We start from the raw sequence: 22,665 nt of genomic DNA on the forward strand, positions 1-22,665 counted from the left end.
TAAGGCCTCTGCTATCTCGATTAACTTCATTTTACGGTCATTCAAAATCATTTTGTGGATTTTTTTTATGTTTTCGTCGGTAACCACCTCTTTCGGGCGTCCACTGCGTTCACAGTCCTCCGTGCTCATTTCACCACGCTTGAATTTTGCATACCAATCAATTATTGTTGATTTCCCTGGGGCAGAGTCCGGAAACTCATTATCAAGCCAAGTTTTTTGCTTCCACCGTATTTTCCCCCTTCAGAAAACAGTATTTTATCAAAACACGAAATTCCTTTTTTTCCATTTTTTCCACAATAACAAAAGTTGCTTCACAAAAGACGCTCTATCTGACAAACTAATTGACTTACAGACGTCAAATTTTGACACGAATCATTTGCAGGTTGGTACTATATAAAAATAATATGCATTTAATACTAGCGACGCCATCTATGTGTCAGACCGGGGACTTATCAGCCAACCTGTTACTGTAACAACCGAGGAAATGCACAATACAGATAAATATCGCATCTGTTGGAAAAATAATAAACTAATATTTGTCTATGCCGACATAAGGTCCCTCGCTGAAACAAATGGGTCAAAATTGCTACTTCCCCACGCTCAAATAGGTTGAATTATATTAATTGAACTTCTAGCCCTTCAATCAAATAAGTGCATCATAGCCTCCAATTTTGCAGACTTCGAGAAAATGTTAGCAACGTTGAAGCATCTCAGGTCAACTGTAGCGAGTAAAAATCCCATATTGAAAAAAAAACAAAACCACTTCTCCAAAATATTTACTCCGATTTCCCCGAAACTTTAAATCAATCTTAAGTTGTTCTTCCGATCATTTTGCAAAACTGATATTTTAAATTATACAATATTTTCCATACAAAAAATTCACAATTGACACGTTTTCTTCATTTCTAAAAAGCCTAAAAATTTTAATTTCCCATCATAATAAGAGTTCGTGATGAATTTGCATTTATTATGAAATTAAACCAGAATTAAGAAAAACATGATTTTTTTAAATAGGCAAAAGGAAATGGTCAATGGTTGTGAATGGGAAATTCATTGAACTAATCCAAGGTTATAATTAAGTCAAAATATCTTTCAGTTGATTCGGGGAAATTGTGAACTTTTGATTCATCACAAAACTGTGAATCACATAAAAGAAATAGAAGATTTTTGAATAACCAACAAAATGCAGAAATTATTAGTTTGGTTAGTTTAGGTTAGGATTGAATAGTCTAAGAGAGACTGAAAATAAATCGGGCTGTCACTTTAACCTAAGTTATGGAGGATGTACCAATCCGTGTACAACAGATTTAGTGTTCACTGAGACCGTATTGGCCCATTGCGGTTCCTCAATGTATTTTTATTTGTGTAATGTCCCTCAGGTCTAAAGGGTGATACGGTCAAAATTTGGTCAAGGGAAAACGCTTGTAAATCGGTGATATCGTTTATTTAAAAAATCAAATAAATTTTCTTTTTCAAGTTCAATTAGTATAAAATTCAGGAAAAATATTCAGTTAGGCTTTCGCTTTTCCAAATCCGAATTGCCGGGCCTCACGTTTGACACCTGCCATCAGATTTTGTACAGCCACCTTGTCCACCTTCTTCGCCGCAGAAAGCCAGTTTGCCTTAAACTGCTGCCCGTCCTTAGCAGTTTTTTTGGTCTTCTTTAGGTTCCGCTTGACAATAGCCCAGTATTTCTCAATTGGGCGGAGCTCTGGCGTGTTGGGAGGGTTCTTGTCCTTGGGAACCACCTGCACGTTGTTGGCGGCGTACCACTCCATGGCCTTTTTACCGTAATGGCAAGATGCCAAATCCGGCCAAAACAGTACGGAACAACCGTGTTTCTTCAGGAAAGGCAGCAGACGTTTATTCAAACACTCTTTCAAGTAAATTTCTTGGATGACAGTCCCGGAAGCTATGAAAATGCTGCTTTTCAAGCCACAGGTACAGATGGCTTGCCAAACCAGACATTTCTTTGCGAACTTTGACAGTTTTATGTGCTTGAAAATATCTGCTACCTTTCCACTTCCTTTTGCCGTATAAAACTCCTGTCCCGGAAGCTGCTTGTAGTAGGCTTTGACGTAGGTTTCGTCGTCCATTACCACGCAGTCAAACTTCGCGCTTTGGCCGCCGTATTTTGTTTATCATCGCGATTTGGAGTCACTATCTTCTTGTAAGTCGATAGTCCGGCTCGTTTTTTGGCTCGTTGCACGGTTGTAGACGATACACCCAGCTTATTTGCGGCATCTCGGAGAGAGAGGTTAGGGTTTCGCTTGAAACTACCGGCAACTCTCTTTGTCGTCCTAGCGGCTTCCGGCTTTCGATTTCCCCCCGATCCAGACTTCCTGGCTGTCGACAAACGTTCCCCAAACTCTTTAATTACATTTGTGCTTTGCGTGCGAGTAGCTCGGATTTTCGCGATGCGCGAGCAACATTTTGATACGCTGCTCTTCTTGCTTGGACGGCATTTTGACAACTGAAGAGTGAATCAAAATAGGAGCAACATTCTACACACACACACCTTCAAAATGAGGGGTGTTCAGGTTTTTTAAATGCAAAATTGAAAGAAATACGTCAAGTTTATATTGACCAAATTTTGACCGTATCACCCTTTATTTACCACCTCCACCAGAGCCCTTTCCTAATTGAAGAAGTTGTCCTTTCTCCCTTAACCTTCTTAATATTTTTTCGCATATAAGCACGAACAGATTTTCGAATGACCTGTACAATATAGAAGTTATGCTTAAGTTAGACAATTATGTTGAAAATAATTATTTTTTTGTTTTTTAGGGAAATGGTCATATTTCTCAACTAGGTCTAAAGTTTACTGGGACAAATAATTTTTGGTGAGAATCTTCATTTATTCGATTAGCCTATTTCTCTAGAACAAAAAAATAAAATTTACAAAGTTTTTCTTGTTCAACGGAATTTCTAATGGTTGCAAATAATTTTTTTTCATTTCTTTAGTTGAAAAAATTTCCATTACAAAACATTGTAAATTTCCCAAATAAACAAATTGCCCTCCTCTGCCCCCGACCTTTTTAATATTTTTTTCGGGAAATTTAAATTCTTTTGAGATTCCTTTTCCCTCAGCCGCTCGCCACCCTGAAGAAATAGAGAAACAGACACAATTGGATCGTTAGATTGTCTTTTGATTGCTCTACATAACTTTCTTTCAAAGAAATTGTGTGATTTGTAATTCCATAGAAATTTGTTGAATATTCTTCTTCGGTGTCTGTGTTTTGTTGTTGTTGTTTTTTTTTATCGAATATCATTGTAACATTTATTTGTTTAATAACAATTCCAACAATCTTATCTGAAAAATAATGTTAACCCTAATAATGCTCGTTACATATTTGATAACAGAGTCGCCTCTTCAAGAAAACACAAAGAATCATACAAAAAAAAAAAAAATGAATAACAAAAACCCCAAAAAGTTTTGTTTATTTTATAGCTTCTTTTTGGGAAGTGGATTCATGCCTTTCATGGCCCAAACAAATATAGTCTTCTGCTTTCAGGAAAATGAAAAACAGGGAAATTCTCAGAAAACTGACTAAATTTCCAAAGAGGAAGAAGAACACAACAAAGAATCGAGATGAGAAGATGCTGTATCTGTGAAATTAACATCATAATACATGCGTATGGGGTGCATCACCCCATCATCATCGTCATCGCATCGCATTGCATCTCACCTCACCTCTAAATATCCATGTTTGTAGAATGCAAGCCTTATTGCAGCATCAGGCCTTGCAGCAGCACTTCCAATGGCCATGCTTGTTGAAAACAACTATGTATGTACATGGGTTCTTTGGTTGTTTTTTTCTTTTTCGCTTTTGTTGGTATCGGACAAATATGGACCATCAGCATTGAACAAGCTAGCAAGATCTGGCTGGATGGAGGTTCTGCTATTGCATCAAGAAAACTAAAACAAATATAAAGAGCCCATTTAAGCAGAATGACAAGTAAAGCTTAAGTAGCTTTAAGATATTCCAAATGTCAACATTTCAAACACCAAAACATCAAAAGTGATGCTGACTCTGATGTGAAGGCCCCTATGAATAGTGGAAACAGCAGTGCCGGCAATTGCATGTAACCATCAAATCGATATGGATTCCTTTGAAAGCATTAGAGAAGATTCTTCTCTAACAGAGTTATGACAACATTGAATGATGACATCAGTAGTGACAATAAATGTCCAAATATGAGAATCGAACGGCAATAAATACAATTTATAATCATAGCGGGGATAAAGGAATGCAACGGACACAGTACACAGAAAAGGAAACTACAAAGAATTTGTTTTTTTTTTTTTTTTTAATTTTATTTAAGGACAAATTATACTTCAATTTTCTATAGACATACATTTTTGAGAAAATTTTCTATAGAAATAACAAAATTTGACAAAATTTTCTATAGAAATAACAAAATTTTACAAAATTTTCTAAAGAAATAAAATTAAAAAAAAATTCTATAGGAATAACAAAATTTTAAAAAACTTTCTATAGAAATAAAATTATAACAAAATTTTCTGTAGAAATCAAGTTTTGACAAAATTTCCTATAGAAATAAAATTTTGACAAAATTTTCTGTAGAAATAAAATTTTAAGAAAATTTTCTATAGAAATAAAAATGTTGACAACATTTTCTATAGAAATAAAATTTTGACAAAATTTAGGAATAAAATTTTGACAACATTTTCTATAGAAATAAAACAAAATTTACAAAATTTTCTATAGAAATAAAATTTTGTTGAAATTTTCTATAGTTTTATTTCCATAGAAAATGTCAACAAAATTTTATTTCTATAGAAAATTTTGTCAACAAAATTTTTGACAATATTTTGTATAAAAATAAAATTTTGTTGACATTTTCTATGGAAATAAAATTTTGACAAAATTTTCTATAAAAATAAAATTTTGACAAAATTTTCTATAAAAATAAAATTTTGACAAAATTTTCTATAGAAATAACATTTTCACAAAATTTTCTATAGGAACGAAATTTGACAAAATTCTCTATAGAAAAAAAGTTTGACAAAATTTTCTATAGAAATACAATTTTGACAAACAATTCTATAGAAAATTTTAACAAAAAAAAAAAAAAAAATTTTGACAACATTTTATGTAGAAATAAAGTGTTCACAAAATTTTCTATAAAAATAAAATTTTGACAAAATTTTCTATAGAAGTAAAATTTCGACACAAAAATCCTATAGAAATAAAATTTTAACAACATTTTCTATAGAAGTAAAATTTTGTTAAAATTTTCTATAGAAATAAAATTTTAACAATATTTTCTATAGAAATACAAATTTGACAAAATTTTCTACAGAAATAAAATTTTAACAAAATTTTCTATAGAAAAAAAAAATAAAATTTTGACACAATTATAGACAATAAAATTTTAAAATTTTGAGAAAATTTTCTATAAGAAATAAAATTTTGACACAATTCTCTATAGAAGTAACAAAATTTGACAAATTTTTCTATAGAAATAAAATTTTAACAAAATTTTCTATAGAAAAAACAAGTAAGGAAAGTCTAAAGTCGGGCGGGGCCGACTATATTATACCCTGCACCACTTTGTAGATCTAAATTTTCGATACCATCCGTCAAATGTGTTGGGTGCTATATAAAAGGTTTGTCCCAAATACATACATTTAAATATCACTCGATTTGGAAAGAATTTGATAGACTTTTACAAAATCTATAGACTCAAAATTTAAGTTGGCTAATGCACTAGGGTGGAACACAATTTTAGTAAAAAAATATGGGAAACATTTAAATCTGAAGCAATTTTAAGGAAACTTCGCAAAAGTTTATTTATGATTTATCGGTCGATATATATGTATTAGAAGTTTAGGAAAATTAGAGTCAATTTTACAACTTTTCGACTAAGCAGTGGCGATTTAACAAGGAAAATGTTGGTATTTTGACCATTTTTATCGAAATCAGAAAAAAATATATATGGCAGCTATATCTAAATCTGAACCGATTTCAATCAAATTTGGCACACATGACTATATTACTAATTGTACTCCTAGTGCAAAATTTCAACCAAATTGGGCCAAAACTCTGGCTTCTGGGGCCATATAAGTCCATATCGGGCGAAAGATATATATGGGAGCTATATCTAAATCTGAACCGATTTCAATCAAATTGGGCACACTTGACTATACGACTAAGTGTTATGTTTGTACAAAATTTCAAGCAAATCGGTATAAAACTCTGGCTGCTGGGTCCATATTAGTGCATATCGGGCGAAAGATATATATGGGAGCTATATCTAAATCTGAACCGATTTCTTCCAAAACCAATAGGGTTCTATTCTGACCCAAATTAGGAACATGTGCAAAATTTGAAGGCGATTGGATTTAAATTGCGACCTAGACTTTGATCACAAAAATGTGTTCACAGACAGACGGACAGACGGACAGAGTTATATCGACTCAGGGACCCACCCTGAGCATTATTGCCAAAGACACTATGTGTCTATCTCGTCTCCTTCTGGGTGTTACAAACATATGCACTAACTTAAAATACCCTGTTCCACAGTGTGGCGCAGGGTATACAAATTTAACAAAATGTTCTATAGAAGTAAAATTTTCAGAAAATTTTCCGAAGAAATAAAATCTTGACAAAATTTTGTATACAAAAAAAATTTTGACAAAATTTTTTATAGAAATAAAATTTTGAGAAAATTTTCTATAGAAAAAAAAACATTTCGACAAAATTTTCTATAGAAATAAAATTATGAGAATACTCTCAAATTATATAAATAACATTTTGAGAAAATTTTCTATAGAAATAAAATTTTAACAAAATTTTCCGAAGAAATAAAATCTTGACACAATTTTGTATACAAATAAAATTTTGAGAAAATTTTTTGTAGAAATAAATTTTTGAGAAAATTTTCTATAGAAAAAACATTTTGAAAAAATTTTCTATAGAAACAAAATTATTATATTCTCAAATTATATAAAATTTTGACAAAATTTTGAAATGAGATGTTGACAAAATTTTCTATAGAAGTAAAATTTTGACAAAATTTTCTATGGAAATAAAATTTTGACAAAATTTTCTATGGAAATAAAATTTTGACAAAATTGTAGACATACAAATTTGATAAAATTTGCTATAGAAATAAAAATTTGACAAAATTCTCTATAGAAGGAAAATTTTGCGAAAATTTTCTGTAGAAATAAAATTTTGACTAAATTTTCTATAGAAATAAAATTTTATTGGTTTTGTTATCGTTGGTTTATTTTTCATCCATTTTGTTGTTTTTGATTTCAGCTTAAAACCATACATTGACTAAACTACAAGTATAGCTTAACCAACAGAGGAAAAGAATTAATTAAGCTACACTTGTAGTTTAATCAATGTATGGTTTTAAGCTGAAATCAAAAACAACAAACTAATTGAAGAATAAACCAATAGTAACAAAATAAAACGAATGAAGTAAGAGGAAGCACGCTCAAAATAAACCCAGCCAACTGCACTCAAATCGATGATTTGACAGTGGCAAAGGAAAAGAGATATGTTTGTACTAGTTTGTTTCGGAAAAGTCCGGCTATCATAAACCTTTTTTCGATAGGTTCAAGTGTGGTTCACTTTGGGTTTAGTGAACTGCCTGAATTTATTGTGACAATTGGTTGATAGTTTTGCTGCAAGTAGAGGATGCTGATGAGGAATGTGGTACTTCCGAAACGTGCGTCCCTCCAACCATCTTGCAGTCTATAGGGCATCGCCCAAATAAATTTGACAAACATTATTTTCCCCTGTTGGTTAAGCTACACTTGTAGTTTAGTCAATGTATGGTTTTAAGCTGAAATCAAAAACAACTAAATGAAATAAAACTTTGACAAAATTTTCTAGAAAAATAAAATTTTGACAAAATTTTCTTTAGAAAGAAAATTTTGAGAAAATTTTCTATAGAAATAAAATTTTGACAAAATTATCTATAGAAATAAAATTTTGCAAAATATTCTATAAAAATTAAATTTTTACAAAAATTTCTATAGAAATAAAATTTTGACAAAATTTTCTACAGAAATAAAATTTTGACAAAATCTCCTATATAGAAATAAAATTTTGAGAAAATTTTCTATAGAAATAAAATTTTGACAAAAATTTCTATAAAAATAAAATTTTGATAAAATTTCTATAGAAATAAAATTTTGACAAAATTTTCTACATAAATAAAATGTTGACAACATTTTCTATAGAAATAAAATTTTGACAAAATTTTCTATAGAAATAAAACTTTGAGAAAATTTTCTATAGAAACAACATTTTGAGAAAATTTTCTATAAAAATACAATTTTGACAAAAATTTCTATAGAAATAAAATTTGACACAATTTTCTATAGAAATGAAATTTTGACAAAATTTTCTCTAGAAATATAATTTTGAAAAAAAAATATTGATAGCAATAAAATTTTGACAAAATTTTCTATATAGAAATAAAATTTTGACAAAATTTTCTATATAGAAATAAAATTTTGAGAAAATTTTCTATAGAAATAAAATTTTGACAAAATTATCTATAGAAATAAAATTTTGACAAAATTTTCTATAAAAATAAAAGTTTTACAAAAATGTCTATAGAAATAAAATGTTGACAAAATTTTCTACAGAAATAAAATTTTGACAACATTTTCTATAGAAATAACATTTTCACAAAATTTTCTATAGAAATAAAATTTTGACAAAATTATCTACAGAAATAAAACTTTGACAAAATTTTCTATAAAAATAAATTTTTTACAAAAATTTTTATAGAAATAAAATTTTGACAAAATTTTCTACAGAAAGAAAATTTTGACAACATTTTCTATAGAAATAAAATTTTGACAAAATTTTCTATAGAAATAAAATTTTGACAAAATTATCTATAGAAATAAAATTTTGACAAAAATTTCTATAAAAATAAAATTTTGACAAAATTTCCTATAGAAATAAAATTTTGACAAAATTTTCTACATAAATAAAATTTTGACAACATTTTCTATAGAAATAAAATTTTGACAAAATTTTCTATAGAAATAAAACTTTGAGAAAATTTTCTATAAAAATACAATTTTGACAAAAATTTCTATAGAAATAAAATTTGACAAAATTTTCTATAGAAATGAAATTTTGACAAAATTTTCTATAGAAATGAAATTTTGACAAAATTTTCTATAGAAATAAAATTTTGAAAAAAATATTGATAGCAATAAAATTTTAACAAAATTTTCTATAGAAATAAAATTTTGACAAAATTTTCTATATAGAAATAAAATTTTGAGAAAATTTTCTATAGAAATAAAATTTTGACAAAATTATCTATAGAAATAAAATTTTGACAAAATTTTCTATAAAAATAAAATTTTTACAAAAATGTAATAAAATGTTGACAAAATTTGCTACAGAAATAAAATTTTGACAACATTTTCTATAGAAATAACATTTTCACAAAATATTCTATAGAAATAAAATTTTGACAAAATTATCTATAGAAACAAAATTTTGACAAAAATTTCTATAAAAATAAAATTTTGACAAAAATTTCTATAGAAATAAAATGTTGACAAAATTTTCTACAGAAATAAAATTTTGATAACATTTTCTATAGAAATAAAATTTTCACAAAATTTTCTATAGAAATAAAATTTTCACCAAATTTTCTATAGAAACAAAATTTTGACAACATTTTCTATATAAATAAAATTTTAACAAAATTTTCTATAGAAATAAAATTTTGAGGGATCGAAAGACATTCGTTTTCCAAAGTTGCGTTAGGTGACAAGAGAAATAAAATTATATTTTTTATTACTACAAAAAAATTAAGAAATACGATTTAACCTTACCCAGTTAACTTATACATATAGATTACAAAACCTATATTAAATAGATTCACCTAAACAACTAATTGCAAATATAGACTCCCTCTTCTCCTATTTAAGTATCGCCATAAAATACTATATTATGGCCACTTATCACTTTGGCTGTTAAATGATTTAGTTAATGAAATTAACAAACTAAATCCATAAGATTTACCAAATCACATAATTTTTTTGTGTATTTAAAAATCCATAAAATATTAAAAGAATTAGTCATAGTATTAAGTAGAAATCGTTGTAAAATATTGCGATGACATGTTTTACACATGTCATCGTGAAAATCTGTGTGAAAATTAAGATCTTGGCAATGTGCCCTATTTGTAGTAGAATCTAGAGATCATTTAAATAGAATGTGTCATAATTTTGAAAATCATAGGCACTACATTTTACACATCATCATTAAGAAAAATATGTCATTTGAATTTTTGTCATTTTGTTTTGTAAGGGAAACTAACAAATCTCGTTACAAAATTTGTGAACAATAACATATGCCTTATATATAGAGTTTTTCTAATAACACATTAACACAATTCTAGAGTAACAGACAAAAAAAATTGTAAACAATAAAGACAAAACGAGATCACATAAAATTTTGGGTATGAGTCTACTTAATTTCTCTTGTTGGGGGTTTCGGTTGAGGTTTGAACAAATAAAACAAAATCCAAAATGTTTTACAATGACCCAGAGATGGGAAATGTCGATCGATGAATTGGTAGGGATGTTTTCGTTATTTTATGAGAAAAAGGTTTGTTTAGAATCATCTGTCCTTACCCGATTTGGCTGTTCCAAATAAAATCCACTACACGATAATAAACTGCTCTTGCATCAGGTGATGATATCTAACTACTATCGGACCAAACTGGTAAAGTCTATAGAAAAAATTATCACAATTTTATTTCTATAGAAAATGTTGTCAACATTTTATTTAATGTTTAATGTTATTTAATGTTGTCAAAATTTTATTATTTTTCTATAGAAAATTTAAACAAAATGTTATTTCTATAGAAAATTTTGTCAAAATTTTATTTCTATAGAAAATTTTGTTAAATGTTATTTCTATAGAAATTTTTGTCAAAATTTTATTTCTATATAAAATTTTGTCAAAATTTTATTTCTATAGAAAATTTTGTCAAAATTTTATTTCTATAGAAAATTTTGTCAAAATTTTATTTCCATAGAAAATTTTGTCAAAATTTTATTTCTATAGAAAATTTTGTCAAAATTTTATTTTTATAGAAAATGTTGTCAAAATTTTATTTCTATAGAAAATGTTGTCAAAATGTAATTTTGTCAAAATTTTATTTCTATAGAAAATTTTGTCAAATTTTATTTTTATTTTTCAAAATTTTATTTCTATAGAAAAATGTTGTCAATTTTTTGGAATATAAGTGCAATTACATCATTTGCTTCACTTTAGAGTTCCCATCTTTGATATTTTTCAACAAAACAGACACCCAAAATATAAGCATCTGCAATAACAACAACAGCATCCCACAAAAAAAACACCTCCAATGGTAATAAAAAAAATGTAACCAACATAATGTCATATACCATACCATACCATATCCCAAACCACCATAAAACACCAGCTAAGATTTAAGCCAACTTTGTATTGACAATGACAACAAGAACGCCAACAAAACCCCAATCATCAAAATGCGGTCAACAAACTTGTTAAGTTGCAACACACGCTCTTGTCATAATTCTCTTTTTTTTTAGTTTGGTTTTGGTGCTAGAATTTAGAGTTGATGATGTATGGCCGGCCTTAGGTGTGGGGGTTCTAATAAGAATCAATGACGCCGAAATGAGAGCTTTTACCCAACTAAATGTATTAGTTTGAGATTTTTTTTGTTTAGATGTGCTTCATAAATCATTTGAATAATTGGGATTGACTACCAACAGTCTATGCATTTTAATAAAAACGTTTATTTATTAGTTTTATTTTTTTATACCCAGAAATAATATTTTTTTTCTAGGAAAGGAAATTTTATATAGCACTAACCCTATCGAAAATGACGATTTCTGTGATATTTGCTAAGTTTGATTTGATGCTTTTGAGAAGCTTTCTAAAATAAACAAATAATAAACATATTTGTGTTTCAAAGAAGACACGTTTATGGCAAATGCAGGGATAATTGATTAAACTAGCATATTTTGGAGTCATGGAAATACAAGCATTCAAAATACTAAAGATTGGGATTTTTACAACTTGATCAGTTCTGTTCGTTTTTTTTTTTAATGTCCACAAGTTATCTACGTTTTGAAGATTTTTGCATTCAATTTACAAAATTTTCTATAGAAATAAACTTTTGAGAAAATTTTCTATAAAAATAAAGTTTGGAGAAAAATTTCTATAGAAATAAAATTTTGACAAAATTTTCCAAAGAAATAAAATTTTGACAAAATTTTCCAAGGAACTAAAATTCTGACAAAATTTTCCAAGGAACTAAAATTTTGTGTAAAAAAAAAATACAAAATTTTCTATAGAAATAAATTTTTGACAAAATTTTCTATAAAAAATGGACCAAATTTTCTATAGAAATAAAATTTGACAAAATTTGCTACAGAAATAAAATTTTGAGAAAATTTTCTATAAAAATAAAATTTGGAGAAAAATTTCTATAGAAATACAATTTTGAAAAAAAAAATTCTATAGTAATAAAATTTTGACAAAATTTTCTAAAGAAATAAAATTTTGACAAAATTTTCTATAGAAATAAATTTTGGCAAAAATTTCTATAGAAATAAAATTTTGACAAAATTTTCTATAGATATAAAATTTAAAAAAAAATTTTTCTATAGAAATACCAATTTGACAAATTTTTTTAAAGAAATAAAATTTTGACAAAATTTTCCAAGGAACTAAAATGTTGACAAAATTTTCCAAGGAAATAAAACTTTGACAAAATTTTGTGTAAAAAAATTTACAAAATTTTCTATAGAAATAAATTTTTGACAAAATTTTGTGTAAAAAAATTTACAAAATTTTCTATAGAAATAAATTTTTGAAAAAATTTTCTATAAAAAAAATTGACAAAATTTTCTATAAAAAATGACAAAATTTTCTATAAAAGTTAACAAAATTTTCTATAGAAGTAAAATTTTGAGAAAATTTTCTATAAAAATAAAATTTAGAGAAAAATTTCTATAAAAATAAAATTTTTTATAGAAATAAAATTTTGTTAAAATTTTCTATAGAAATAAAATTTTGACAAAATTTGCTATAGAGATAAAATTTTGACAAAATTTTCTATAGAAATAAAATGTTGACAACATTTTCTATAGAAATAAAATTTTAAATAAAAATTTGACAAAATTTTCGATAGAAATAGAATTTTAACAAAATTTGTGATCTCAATCCGTTGGACTGTTGTGCCTAAAAATCATAATCATGATCACCTTACGACGCTTTGCCGGGAATGAGTCAACATACCGCAGAGCCACTTTCGTGTGGAGTTTGATGGCTTTGTCGACCTTTCATAATTCGCGCCACAGGTGGCCATATTTAACAAATCTTAACTGTATCTAAATTTTGATGCTATAATTGTGAAAAAAAAAACTTTTTATAAAAATATAATTTTGACAAAATTTTCCAGAGAAATAAAATTTTGACAAAATTTTCTATAGAAATAAAATTTTGACAAAATTTTCTATAGAAATAACATTTTGACAAAATTTTCTATAAAAATACAATTGTGACAAAATTTTCTATATAAATAAAATTTTCTATGGAAATAAAATTTTGACAACATTTTCTATGGAAATAACATTTTTACAAAATGTTGACAAGATTTTCTATGGAAATAAAATTTTGAGAAAATATTCTACGGAAATAAAATTTTGAGAAAATATTCTATGGACAAAAAATTTCGGCAAAACTTTCTATAAAAATAAAATTTTGACAAAAACTTCTATGAAATAAAATTTTGACAAAATTTTCTATAAAAATAAAATTTTGACAAAATTTTCTATAGAAATAAAATTTCCTGAATTTTCTATAGAAATACAATTTGACAAAATTTTTTATAGAAATAAAATTTTGATAACATTTTTTTAGAAATAAAATTTTGGTAAAATTTTCTATAAAAATAAAAGTTTGAAAAATTTTTCTATAGAAATAAAATTTTGACAACATTTTCTATAGAAATAAAATTTTGACATTTTCTATAGAAATAAAACTTTGAGAAAATTTTCTATAAAAATAAAATTTTGGTAACATTTTGTCCAAATGTTGGTAGTAAAATGTTAAGAAAATTTTCTATAGAAATAAAATTTTGACAAAATATTCTGTAGAAATAAAATTAAATTTTGAGAAAAATTTCTATAGAAATAAAATTAAAATTGATAAAATTTTCTATAGAAATAAAATTTTGACAAAATTTTCTATAGAATTAAAATTTTGAGAAAATTTTCTATAGAAATAAAATTTTGACAAAATTTTCTATAGAAATAAAATTTTGACAAAATTTTCTATAGAAATAAAATGTTGACAAAAAATGTCTATAGAAATAAATTTTTGACAAAATTTTCTATAGAAATAAAATTTTGAGAAAATTTTCTATAAAAATAAAATTTTGGTAAACTCTTCTCCAAATTTTGGTAGATTATATTTGGCTCGAGTGACAACCGTTACCTTAATCCGTTGAACTGTTGTGGCTGAGGCAATTTTCACAAAATTTTCTATAGAAATAAAATTTCCTGAATTTTCTATAGAAATAAAATTTGACAAAATTTTTTATAGAAATAAAATTTTGATAAAATTTTTATAGAAATAAAATTTAGACAAAATTTTCTATAAAAAGAAAATTTGACAAAATTTTCTGTAGATATAGAATTTTGAAAAATTTTCTATAGAACAAAATTTTCTGAATTTTCTATAGAAATAAAATTTTGACAACATTTTCTATAGAAATAAAATTTTGACAACATTTTTTATAGAAATAAAACTTTGAGAAAATTTTCTATAAAAATAAAATTTTGGTAAAATTTTCTCCAAATGGTGGTAGTAAAATGTTAAGAAAATTTTCTATAGAAATAAAATTTTATAAAAATATTTTTGAGTGTTGTTGACCTATTTTATGTTTATTCTGATTATTAATTTTGTTCGGCTTGAGGTCATAGAAACAATCGATTATTGATTTGTTTTAATATTTATTTCCAATATTTCGGTTAGTGCCACTAACCATCTTCTGGGATTTTGTGTGTGAGTTCGTGTGATGCTGTCCGTTTTGACAAAATTTTCTGTAGAAATAAAAATAAATTTTGAGAAAATTTTCTATAGAAATAAAATGTTGACAAAATTTTCTATAGAAATAAATTTTTGACAAAAATTTCTATAGAAATAAAATTTTCTGAATTTTCTATAGAAATAAAATTGGACAAAATTTTTTATAGAAATAAAATTTTGACAAAAATTTCTATAGAAATAATTTTTTGACAAAATTTTCTATTGAAAATGAAATCTTGACAAATTTTTCTATAGAAATAAAATTTTGAGAAAATTTTCTATAAAAATAAATAAAAAATAAAATAAAAATAAATAGATTAACATTATATTTGACTCGAGTGACAACCGTTACCTCAATCCGTTGAACTGTTGTGGCTGAGGCAGTTTGTAGAGTAAAGTTTTAATAAACTTTATATCAAGGTTTATAGTTTTTTCTGATACCCCCACAACCTTCTGAAACGGAAGAATTTTAGATTTTTTAAATTTTAGAACTCTAAACTAGGTTTCAGCATTTTTGTTTTATACATAATATCTGCAAAATCAGCAAAATGTTTATCACATAAAAAATTAACCATCTGTGTTTAATTTTATATGCTGAAAAGGCAAAACAAAACCTAACGACAAATAAACACCTGCTCTATAAAATAAAATCTTATTTAATTATTTGTAAGAAATTGTCAAGAGTTTGGGCGATTGTGTTGCATGTGTTTCCAAGACAAAAAAAAACATGAGACCAAAGATTTCTATGAATGTTTAATGGATTTTAGATTTGCCATTAAACCAATTTTCAGCCAAGTGGGTTGTTCATTAAAATGTAATAAAACCATATAGGGTGCATGAAATTTCAGTTAATTATATAGATCGTGGATATCTTAGTAAAAAAAGAAAGGAGGAAACGCCTCTGACAACTATAAAATATTTAATTGGTTAACAAAATGATTTAACAAGATTACAAAAGATAAAATAATCATCTATTTTAAGATAATAATAATTTTACACTGTAAAAAAAAATATTATACATAATCCAAAAATAAATTAAACCAATAAAAAACTATTAGTTCATGACCCAAAAAGCAAAGCATATTATTTTCTTTAAAATTGGATCTCACCAAGAAATTCCTTAGAAATTTTTTAGTTTGTTTTTTTTTCACACCTTCCTTCTATTGTCTAAAGCAAATACTAACCATCATCTTCTTGGAGAACATGAATTCAGTGGTGATAATCATTATCATCATTAGTTTTCATGCTTCATAGCCATATGTATGCATTATCTTTGTCAGCTTAACTATCACCCACGTGCTATATGGTGGTAGATGCGGCCATCAAATATGTTGACTTAAAGCATTTAATGTAAATTTGTTACTTTATGATATGACCGTCATAAAAACGCATTCGAACGATGTCAGACCAACACCACCAAAGTAAGACCATAATACCTCGTAACCGTTGTAATGCAATGTCCAGATGCCCAAAGAACGTTGGTGGTTTTATTTCATAGAAAGAACAACTGTTTTTATTCGTTTACGTAAAAGAGTGTGGGGGGTAGGGGTTAATGGAAAGAGGGCACATGTCAAAGTTGGTTATAAACTTTGATTTAATGTCTCCCACATTATTGGTTTTTTTTCTTCTAGGGAGGCAGGCAATAAAATGTCATATCTTCCATCTATACCCTTCACACCCACATGGTTGGAGTTGGAAAAAAGAAGATTAGAATAGCAAATCTGATTACTGACAAATGGTTTGGATAACTAATCCAGAGAACAATAATAAATATAGCACTTGCAGTTATGAAGACATTAATCTTATGATGATTTTATTTTTGCTCTAAAACTATTTTAGTTTTCCTGGTCCAATATTTTCTGCTAAAAGCTAAATCGTTTTCCCTAAAAGTCAGAAAAAAACTTTTGACGACCGAACACCAAAAAGTTTTTCAGCGGTGGATTATCCCACCTCAGTAATGCTGGTGACATTTCTGAGGGTCTCAAAGCTTCTCTAAGTGGTTTCACTGCAATGTGGAACGCCGTTCGAACTCGGCTATAAAACGAAGGTCCCTTGTCATTGATGTTAAGCTCTCATGCGCAGCACTCAGTGATAAGAGATAAGTTCATTAATGTGGTATCACAATGGACTGAATAGTCTAAGTGAGCCTGATACATCGGGCTGCCACCTAACCTAACGTAACCTAACCTAAGTTTTAATTGTGAATTTCTTCAATCACGGAAATGATCAATCATCGACTCGGATAGGCTACGAACTGAAACATTATGGACAATAAAACTTCTTAATGTTTACAGATAGTTGCTAATCGTTCCATAGGTGGCTCATTTCACATCGTTCTGTTCGTATTTTGGATACAATTTTTCGACGTTTAAAACAATTATACCTAGGCGCGAAATAAGTAGTACCACTGAATCCTTTGGGCCTACAGTTTCCCCCACTGAGACCTTAGGGCCTACAGTTCCACCAAAGAGATCTTCGAATCTACAGTTCCAACACTGAGGCCTTCGGTCCTACATTTCCCCCCACTATTACCTTTGGGCCTACAGTTCCCCCAACTGAGACCATCAGGCTTACAGTTCCCCCAAGGGAGACCTTCAGGCATACAGTTCCATCAGTGAGACCTTCGGATCTATAGATCCACCACTGAGTCCTTCTGGCCTACAATTCCATCACTGAGACCTTCAGATCTATAGTTCCACCAGTGGGATCATTGGATCTAGAGTTCCACCACTGAGAAATTCTGACCTATAGTTCCAGCACTGAGTTCTTCGGGCTTACAGTTCGCTCGTAGACTACCTAGTAGAGTAGTCGTATGATTATCGTCAGCAATATTGAGACCTTCAGGCTTACACTTCCACCACTGAGATCTTTGGATCTGCAGTTCCACCACTGAGATCTTCGTTCATACAGTTCCCTCTAATGAAACTTTCGAAGGTCCCCCATTGAGACTTACAGTTCCCTCAACGGAGACCTTCTGGCCTACAGTTGCATCACTGAGACCCTCGGATATATAATTCCACCACTGAGTCCTTCTGACCTACAGTTCCACCAGTGGGATCATCAGATCTAGAGTTCCACCACTTAGACCTTCTGGCCTATAGTTCCTATAGCGGGCTTACAGTTCGCTCGTACACTAGCTAGTAGAGTAGTTGCATCATAGTCTTCAGTAATATTGAGACCTTCGGGCTTACACTTCCACCACTGAGATCTTTCAATCTACTGTTCCACCACTCAAACCTTCGGGCCAACAGTTCCTTCTATTTAGACCTTGGACCTATAGGTCCAGCACTGAGATCGTCGGATCTGCAGTTCCATCACTAAGACCTCTGTTCACACAGTTCCACCATTAAAACCTTCCTTCGTACTGGTCCAGCCTTCAGTTCCTGCACTGAGACCATCGAACCTACAGTTCCTCCACTGAGATCTTCGAACCTGCAGTTCCACCACTGAGATTTTCGGAGCCACAGTTCCAAAACTGAGACATTCGGGCGTACAGTTCCACCACTAAGACCTCCGCGCCAACAGTTTTCTCGTAGACTAGCTAGTAGAGTAGTTTGCATGATAGTCGTCAGTGATACTAAAGCCGACTGTAACCTATTACCGACCGAAGCAGTTATCAACCGCAGTCCGATATTTCAGGACCACTTAGACTATTCAGTCCATTGTGGTATAAGAGTGGCGAAAATCTCTCTTATCACTGAGTGCTGCCCGATTCTATGTTTAGCTCAATGAAAAGGGACCTCGTTTTTATTGCCCAGTAAGAACGGCAATTCACATTACAGCGAAACCACTTAGAGAAGCCTTGAAACACTCGGAAATGTCACTGAGAGGGGATAAGACACCGCTGAAAAACATTTTGATGTTTGTTTGAAACTGCGATTGAACCCATGACCCTTTGTATACAAAGCGGGCATTTACTACTGCATCACGGTGGCTCCCACCCGATCAACTATAAATCGACGAATTCTTAACTTCTCAATCGTCAACGAACCGAACTACTCAGCAACGACCATTCATCAAGGTACTGAATTTTTCATCAACTACCTATCATCAACGAACCTAGTTTCTATTCTAATCAACTATAGATTGTCAACGAACCAACGTTCTCATCCACTAAACGAATCGAATTTTTAATCAACTACCGATCGTCGACGAACCGATGTTTTCATTACTACTAATCATCAACGAACCTAATTTCTCATCGACTACCGATTATTAACGAACCGGCGATCATAAACGAGCCGAATTTATCATCAACTACCGATCATCAAAGAAGCGAAGCACTCATCAACCTACCGAATCTCTCCTCAAATACTGATCATTAAGCAATCGAGGAATCGAATGTCTACGAACCGATTTCCTCCTTCATCTGCGAAAATACCAGTTTCCGATTATCTACAAATTGATCATATCCCGAATGCCAGCTCCCATCAGATCCTGATCATATTAAAAGAAATCTTCGGGTTAAGTATTCACTAGTACAGTAAAAAAACCATATTACAGTGAAACCTTTCAGAAGTGGACATCTACGAAGGCCTATATTTTGTCCAAATTTGAGAGGTGACCACTTATAAGAGGTTAATTTTAATGTGATAAGGTAGTAAACGTACTACGAAAGCTGCTTTTCAGAGTTTCCAAGATTGAGAGGTTTCACTGTAATCAATATTTTAGAGAGATAATCACTTAAGTTCTTATTTCGAAAGGTTCTTAAAAAAGACCCCTGACTGGGTGACTGGGCTTAACTCAGTCGACTAGGAAACCACGTTACAAAGGGCCAATTAAAAAATTAATTGTTCCATTTAAATAATTAATTGATTTCATTTCATTAATTTTTGATATTGCTTTTTATTTTTATGATTAAAAAATTTAATTAAATCAATAAAGGTTTCAATATGTTTCAAATTGAAGAGTTTTTTATTCACAGTCGAACTGAATCATTTTTCTTGGAATAAATACGGCCATATTATGTACTTTAATTTGACTAGTTCAAAATGTAGATGAATCAATTACTTTTTTTAATTTTAATATTTTCTTGAATTTTAAATTTTAATTTAAAAAAAAATGTAAATATATTTAATGTGCGTGGCAGAAGAATATTTTTCAAATCGAGCATCGAATACAATCTGCTTACACATACATATAACCTGAATATATAGCAGTAAAATTAAATTCTTATACATTAAAGAATTTCTTTACAAAATAAACAAAAAATCATTTTTTTATAATTCATTTGAACCAATGAATTTCCATTACATATGAGACCACGAAAAAATATGCGAAAATGACAAGTCCATTTAAAATACATTTATTAACTTCTGAAACATTATTTTTTTTTTTTTCGTCAAAACAAAAAATGCTTTTAAATTGTGATTTCAAAATTTCAAATGATTCCATCAATCAAATTCTATGGTCTAACCCCTGTGAAATGATATTCAAACACTGCAGGGGTTTCTTACACAATCTCAATGACCTACTTTATATTTTGCATTAAACACTTTTGGTTAAAACAAAGAGAGAAGAATATCTCGTTGCACATAAAACATTTTCCTCATCAACAACTGTTAAATAAATATTTTCTTCAGAAAGTGATCAGCTGCCTTTAGAATTCAGCAGCCACCCTTCAGTTGAAGCATATTTCAAATATTTGAGCTAATGAAGTATTATAACAGTCCCACGCAGCGCCATTAGTAAACCATCTACTATTCGATAGATGGACAGACGGACAGACAACACCACCAAACAACCACCAAAAACTAGCATATGTCACCATAGAATTTTTCGAAAATTTATAATGTTTTAATTGATATGAAATTGTGTTCGATTTTGTATTCATCCCTAATAAATATAAAAATATCACTGCCCTAAGATGATTATTACAAAAGAAAAACAATTAAGAAATGAAAAGATTTTTTTTTTATTCTGAATTTGTGTGGGGGTTTTTTGAGATTTTTCCCCTTAGGATGAGTTTCTTTAATTAATTAGGTAGGTGTATAAGGTTGGTTGTACCACAGCTATTGATGAATGTCATTATCTCAAAGGAAAACTACATTTAAAAAAGTTTAATTTATTATTTTAAATAAAATTATTTTTATATAATTTATTAATAATTTTATTTATTTTAAATTAAATTAAAAATTTAATGTAATTTATTTTTATATAATTTTTTTTAAAAATGTATTTATTTTAAAAACTACATTTAAAAAAGTTTAATTTATTATTTTAATACATATATATATATATATATATATATATATATATATATATATATATATATATATATAATTTATTAATAATTTTATTTATTTTAAACTAAATTAAAAATTTAATGTAATTTATTTTTATTTAATTTATTAAAAATTTAATTTATTTTAAATTAAAAATTCAATTAAATTTAATTTAAGTAAAACCATAGCTTAAAATTGTGGAATAAATTTAATATATTTTAAATTCTTACCTTATTTGTTTCCAAGAAATGTTGCCGTAAGCTCGAAAAAATATTATTTTTTTCTCACTTTGAATTTTTTCAGATAGTTCGATTTGTAAAGTAACCACAATCTGCCGATGAATTTCAATTATTTATTTTTATTTTATATAATATTTTTTTTTCTAGTATAAGCATTCGCCAATCGTCATCGATTTCTTATTATTCGTTTCTTTTTTTTTAATATTCACATTATTTTTCTAACCAAACACTTGCTAGTTTTATTGTAGTAAAGTTTTAACATTTAAACTGGCCCATGTGCAAATGTTAAACCGCAAAATTTAATCATGACCACACAGCAGCTGCATTATATTCAACGTAGAAATATTATTATTGCCCGTATAGCTTCCATTAATTAATTAATTAAATTCATTAATTATCGACTAAGTTTATTTAACACACACGCTACGATAGAGGTCAGACGGACGCGTTACTTTCGTTTCGTGAAAACTTTGCAAAATATGTTGTGGCTGTATTTGTTAATAAATATATTTTGGTTTTTTTTTTATTTATTATTTATTTCACGTTTTTTTTGTAAAGGACAGACTTTGTTTAGTTCCAGGGGAATTTCTATTGACATTTCTATAAAAAAACGCGAGTTAATTATATCAAATGATGCCCAGTTTTGAACCTTTTATTGTTTTTTTTTTTTTTTGTTTTGCACAATTTTTGCATTTATAATTTTTCTTATATAAATAAATTTGTTGTTTTGTCACTTATATTCTTTTGTTTACTTTTTTGCTTACAATGGAAATTTTAACACTTGTTTTACGATCATTTGTGTTAACAATTTATTTGTTATTATTTTTTATTTAAATTCTTATTAACTTGTTTGAGAATATCTTCTTGCCAATTATTTTGTATGTTTTCTTTAGATTTTTGTATTAATTTTTCACTTCAATTATTTCGTTAAATTTCAGCTTTCAAAAGGGACTTTAACTTTCTTGATTGGAAACCCTGAAAATAAAAAAGCAATAAAACAAATTTAGAATTTTTAACGCAAATATTTACAATTAAGCCCCTCGGAAATGGACACCCCCAGGTCGGCTAAATTTTGTCCAAATTTCCATTTAT

General features: G+C 28.2%; 1 protein-coding gene across 9 annotated transcripts in view; it reads right to left on the reverse strand.

Moving 5' to 3' along the window:
* The window catches only part of a (arc), a 320,776-nt gene that overhangs the window by 202,228 nt on the left and 95,883 nt on the right, over nt 1-22,665 (reverse strand). For all 9 annotated transcript variants that reach the window (XM_075309568.1, XM_075309571.1, XM_075309575.1 and 6 more), the window contains exon 2: nt 21,565-22,548. The gene's annotated coding sequence lies outside the window, so the exon portion shown is untranslated. The remainder of the gene's footprint in view (nt 1-21,564; nt 22,549-22,665) is intronic.

The sequence above is a fragment of the Haematobia irritans genome, chromosome 5, assembly GCF_050003625.1.
Source record: "Haematobia irritans isolate KBUSLIRL chromosome 5, ASM5000362v1, whole genome shotgun sequence".
Lineage (NCBI taxonomy): Eukaryota > Metazoa > Arthropoda > Insecta > Diptera > Muscidae > Haematobia > Haematobia irritans.